The 6,111-nt window shown below is 44.3% G+C and overlaps 1 protein-coding gene across 1 annotated transcript in view; it reads right to left on the bottom strand.

Moving 5' to 3' along the window:
• The window catches only part of ches1 (checkpoint suppressor 1), a 63,823-nt gene extending 60,118 nt beyond the window's left edge, over window positions 1-3,705 (bottom strand). The window contains exon 1 of the mRNA XM_031733873.2: window positions 3,279-3,705. The gene's annotated coding sequence lies outside the window, so the exon portion shown is untranslated. The remainder of the gene's footprint in view (window positions 1-3,278) is intronic.
• Between the last annotated feature and the right edge of the window lie 2,406 nt (window positions 3,706-6,111).

Genomic DNA, 6,111 nt, shown 5'->3' with positions numbered 1-6,111 from the left:
ACATTAATGAAACAAAAGCTCTGTTTCATCTCTGAGTGGAAATAAGTAGGAGAAAAATAATTTCAGTTCTTAAACTAGCATGTTAGTCAACAGTCCTGATATTATGGCAAGATATGCAGAGATATCAAATAAAGCTAGCATGCCCATACTGTTTTGTAATGCCACTATTTACCTCAGTGCCTAGCTGTAGCGTACAGTCAAGAGGGGCTTATGTTGCCTCAGAGAATTTAGCAGTGTTAAGGTGGAAATATAAAACTTGCATAACTCTATACAAAGGGTGGCTGTAGCTTCTCCTGTAGCTGTTGCCAATCTCAGGGTCGGCTTTGCTATTTTTGCTGCCGACATCTAGCGTCATTAAAGTCAGAGGTCAGCGATGCTGGCAAGCTAGGTTAGCAAGGTGCATCCATAAAATGCTAATTTTCTCAAAACTGGAGCACTCTTGGAATTTCTGGTTAAAATGACTCTAACCCATACCGTCAGATAATTGTCTGAATTATTATTGTCTGAATTCACTTCAGCGTTCCAGTTTGGTGACTCATATTAGCTTAAGTGGTGCTTACCCAACAGCCACCGGCAACGCTTGCTTGTCGTGGCAACCATCCACTGCGTATTGCTGCCATGCTTATAATACTTAATCACTTTAAGCTTTAATAACACTTAAAAAGGTTCCGCCTCTGTACAGTAGTTATGAAGAGGAAATTAACCATAAATACATATTCTAACCAGGCTCTGAACGTGCTTTTTAATGTTGTTAAGTTGGGCATTTTAACACTGGCGTCTATGCCCCAAGTGGACATTTAGAGGAACTGCAGTGTTTGCCACTGTTGTGTTGAGTTCATTTCTAAATGTTGCCACCAGCGATTAGCCAAATGCTGTACAGAGGACAGAGTGGACTAAAGAGTAAAACACAATTCTCTCATGCATACAAATATAATAAGTTTTCACCTGTGTCTATGCATCAATGTATTTTGGAAGAAAGTTTTGCTACATGGTAAAATTCAAGGGTTTACAATGAGGACTGAGAAGCTGGCTAACAATAAATGTAATTAGTGTAACCATATTTAGTTTGATCAGGCGGGAATCAAACCCTTGACAATGGAAGCAGCAGTGCAATCATCATCTGTGCACTGCCTTGCTCTGAGCGCAGATATGGGCCGTATCTTCACACAGCACAACAGCTGATTTAACTATAATCTGGTACTTTTTTTTCAGTGTTTTTTCCGCCAGTTTACCTTCGTACCGTGTCCTCTTTTCAGCTATAAAACTTAAGAAGTCAGGACATTTTTTTCTCACTTTTGCTGATAAGGTGCACTTCTGTAGTGTTTACCTTTCAGAACTAAATGTGCTGTAGCCTCTGCTGTATACTTTGTTCTGACGGTGCATTTCAAACACACACGTGGCTCAAAGCCACAGCTGACCAGAGCACTTATTGTGTAGCTCCAAGCCTGACCGGTACAACGAGAAATATTAAAACTGCCATTTTTTTGAGTGTTTATGTTGAATAAATCACGAGATGACATCCAATAAAAACTGTATTCAAACTGCATACTACTCAATTCATTCACACATGAATTATAGATCCATTATGGGCTGTTTTAGCTGTGCTGAGGGAATCAGACAAACAACAGTTGTGCTGAGAGCACTAACCCACTGATCCATCCATACCAATTATCTGTGTCTAGGGTGGAGTCTGAATTCAATATTCAATTTACACAGTTCAATCTCCCATCAGAGCTTCCAGCAGGAAAAACTAAGGGCGTCAAAACGGCCATAACGGACAAAAGCGGCATAAGCCTCGTCTGAGAGCTTCAACTGTCTCCAAAGTGAAAAAGAAGCGGGCTAACTGAACGTCGCACCACAGGGGTGTCCATTGAGAGACAGCGAGAGGTGGAGGGGCGAGAACTCCATTGAGCTCAGCCATGGGGGGTCAATATGTGAATGAACGTTTGCCATGGAGGTGAATTATGAATGAGCAGCACTCGCAGCACTCCTGGAGAGAGCATGTCAGCCCCCCTGTCTCCTTCACTCCATCCTCTCTTGCTTTCTTTCCATTTCTCCTCCTCCTCCTGCTGCTGTCCTAAAATCTCCATCATCCTCTCCTTTCCCCTCCGTCTCTGTCTCATCTCTCGCTACTGGATTAATCTTCTCATCTGCCTCATTCTTGGTCATCTGATCTCCTCTCCTCCCCAAACCTCCTCCACCTCCTGTCTCCAGACCGGGTTGAGAATGGGGTGGGGGGTGGGGGTGGGGGTGACGGAGGTAGACACACACGCCGTCTGTCTGAGAGAGACGACAAAACCCTCGTTCCCTTCACATACATATTTACACAAAATCAGTAGGACGTACACACACGCGCACACGCACACCCGCACAGTGGCACATAAGATAATGCAAAGGCAAACAGTGCTGCATATGAAAAGGCAGATGCATGCATTAAGTGAAAGGCTCTCAGACACACACACACACACACACTTCTCCCAGCTGTTCTCCTGGCTACAGAGCTTGTGCGTGTGTGTGTGTGTGTGTATTCGCGTGTGTGTAATCCAATGTGCTGCTGCTCAGCCTGTGCCATGCTCTCTCCTCTGTTGCTGTGCGTCTGATCAGATCTGCCTCCGTCAACCTGTTTGCCGTCTATGGCTCACAGACGCACACACTTTTTCTCTCCCTCTTTATTTCACACACACACGTTTCAGAAGCTGTTACTACTTATCAAGCCTCCTTCAAGCTTGGGAAAAACAGAACATTCATTCAGCCCTGTTTTCGCCACCGCCAAGTGATGTGTTACCTGCTGCACTCCAAACACCTGAGCGCGCACACACACACACACACACACACACAGTGAAAGAAAGGGGAAAATGGACTGAAAGAGACTGTTTTGCCCCTCTTTTTCTCTCCTTTAGCTTAAAGTAGCGTACCAGGAAAAAGAAAAAGTGCGTTTGTGTTGGAATGAGATCACACTGTTCCCCTAAAAAGTATCCACTCCTTTTGATCCCTTCACTCCAGTTTAAAGCGGTCACTTCAGCTCACTTTGGCCCCCTTTTTTAGCTTGTGGAAAACAACCTTTATAACTCTCTCTCTCTCTCTCACACACACACACACCCCTGTATATATAGGCATACTTACAGTGACACACACACACACATGCACACGCACCTCCACAGCACTTCCCTTTAAGTGCAGAGCCGTGCAGCACATGTCATCATCACACACACACACACACACACACACACACCTCTGCCAGACCTGCATTACAGCCACAAAAAGCCCAGTAAAGTCACCTTAGGATCCTTCTGTGTTCCAGACGAGCCCCTTCTTCACACTCTTCCTCTCCTCTTTTAGACTTCTCTCTCCTCCTCTCCTCCTTTCCTTCCTTGCCTTCCGTCCTTCCTACCGTGCTATCCGTCAGTCCTTCTTCTCCCCCTCTCTCTCTTTCACTCTTCGTTTCGGTACTCGGTCAGTTCCCAGCGTTTTTCCCGAGCCCCTCCATGTCCGCCCAGCCAGTCGTTTCTAACCGCCGAGCAAGCGTACCTACACACACACACACGCACACACACACAAGCCGCTTCTGCGTTCCTATAGTCTCTCTCGCTCTCCCTCTGTTTATCCCTCTCTGAGCTCGCGCTCTCCCTCTCTCTCTCTACTGTCGGAGAAGAGCTCGGTGAGCGTGCGTATGCGCAAGTCTGTGTATGTGTGCGCGCGCGTGGATGTGTGTGTTCCTGTGCTGTGCCTGGTTTGCCCCGCCAGCAGCAGCAAGCAGCAGAGGACTTCCCCCGGTGTCCGCCCTGGGTCCTAGAGAGAGCTCGGTTCACTGAAAGAATGCCATTGTGTACGGAAGACATGCCCAAAGATCGTCTATAATCTTAACAAGACGATTCATTCATCAGGTTTAACTATACATATATATATATATATATATATATATGTATATATATATATGAATATTTAATATAATAAAATGTAATATGATAATAACAAGATCTAAGTCTTCAGTAAGGTGCATTTTGAACACACAAACATAGGAGCTAATATCTATATATGTATGTATATATATATATCTACATCTATATATCTACAGATAGATAGATAGATAGATAGATATAGATATATTTTTTTCTTATAGTCTGTGTCATAGATTAATAGAATTAAGTATTAGAACATAAAAAGGTTACTCAAGAAAAGGTTCGGTTAGCCATTATGACATCCAAAGGTAAAATGTTGGATTTTATTCATTTATTTATTTATTTTTAAGCCAGTAAGTTGTTTTGATTCTGTACCCAAGTGGTCGCTATGGCAACAGCAGGGCAGAGAGGCAGATGCGGGGAGTCATGCAAGGGAGCAGAAGCTGTTATAGATGGCGGATGGAGGGGCATTCTGTCCTTTTGCACATCAACTAGACTGAGCTCCGTTGGATGAATTTGCCCGGGTCATAAATCACATTTTAATTTGCTCATGTCAAGTAGCCTTTACCACCGCTTCCTTTACCTTCTCCGTCTCTCCCACGCACACAGGCACGCGCACATACAGGGTTCACTCGGGTCTACTTAGAAAAACTTGACTGCGTTGCCGTGTGAGGCAGAAGCACAGCACCTTTAAAATATGGCGTACGCCTTTCTTTCTTAACCGAGTGAGTCATCTTCTCGAACTCATTTAATCTCCCGTGCAGTTACCTTCTTCCTCATCTCCCTGCCCCTCCCTCCTCTCCTTTCCCCATCCTGCCTCAGAGCGTCATCAGGTTACCATAGCAACGGCCCGCCTATGGCAGACAGAGATCAGATCATTATGGACCATGGGATCCAGAAACTGAAGGACATGATTTTTTTTTTCTTTTTTTCTGTGAACGCAGGAAGCGGGAACCCTGAACAGGAAGGCTTGAACGCCTTCTAAGTTAAACAGCCAGAGTAGTGAGAACTTCTACTGAGCAGGTCTTTTGGCGGGTAAAAAGCAGCTTTGATAATCCATTTAAACCCTTCAAAAACATAAGTAATGCATGTCTACCACTCCTGCACGTTGCTAAAAATAGAGTAAACTTCATTAGATATGCAAAATAGGGTGCTTTGAGATGTAAACATGTAGCCTCCAGAAACAGTTCACCAGAACTTGCTTGCCACACTTCTGAATTAATGGATCTGACAGACGTGGCAGTGATCGGCCCACTGAGAGCCCACAGCAAGGAAATCCAAATGTGCTCTCTTTTTATATATATGGGTGGGGGAAATGGAAACGGGCAAAGTGCGGTGCAGTGTGCGTCCAAGTTGAGCTCAAAACGCACCAAGGAAACTGTTTTGTTTGATAAAGATCAAAGAGAAGTGTTGGGAGAATGAAGTGTGTTTACAGGCACTCATATCCAGGCTGCTTCGCCGTGCCCCTATTATTAGTGGGAGGCCGTGTGTGTGTACGTGTTTGTATGTGTGCTTGTATTGCAAGCCTAGGGGGCTGCATTAAGCTGAAGCGACAGAGGGGGATCTTTAAGATGTCTTCCAAAGTTTGCTATTGAGGGAGATCTTATCTCTGAGCCCCACAAACAGCCTGGGAGAGGAGAAGAGAGGCGAGCCGAGGCTTAAGACAGTGAAGGAAAAACAGAGTCGAGGTAGCAGCACAGCTAAACAAGATATGTGTGATGGTTTTACTAGTCAGCTGGTGGTAATCTTGTAAGATTTAAGACTGAAACTGGGATCAAGTCATTCACTGCCGTGGAAATAAACACCAATAGAGCATTTATTACAGGTTTACTATAGTCACTAATGATGCAGTCAGCTATGTCAGTTATTGATCACACAGATAGCTTGTAACCCAGGTGATTAAATCAGTCAGGTTACTACTTTGATCCAGCACCAGAGGACCAAGTGTGTTTGGCATGTAGAGTGATGGGTAATTTCAGCAAAGAGTCCGTTCAGTTTAGAAGAATTCGGATTAAAATCAGCAGGAATTTATTTAATAATTGAAATGCTAAATTGTTCTTGTCCCGCCCCTGTCATCAAACAGCCAATCAGCAATAGGATAGAAAAAAGAAGCATTGTTGCGCCAATGCATTTGGACAGTTAAAGTTCCCCAGTGTTTATTGGCACACAAATTTTACCCGTTAATCTCCAAGTCTGTGGTTATCATAATAAG

This window comes from Oreochromis aureus, linkage group 15 (assembly GCF_013358895.1).
Source record: "Oreochromis aureus strain Israel breed Guangdong linkage group 15, ZZ_aureus, whole genome shotgun sequence".
Classification (NCBI taxonomy): domain Eukaryota; kingdom Metazoa; phylum Chordata; class Actinopteri; order Cichliformes; family Cichlidae; genus Oreochromis; species Oreochromis aureus.
The sequence above is the reverse complement of the archived record's forward strand: the minus strand, read 5'-3'. Positions and strand labels throughout refer to the sequence as shown.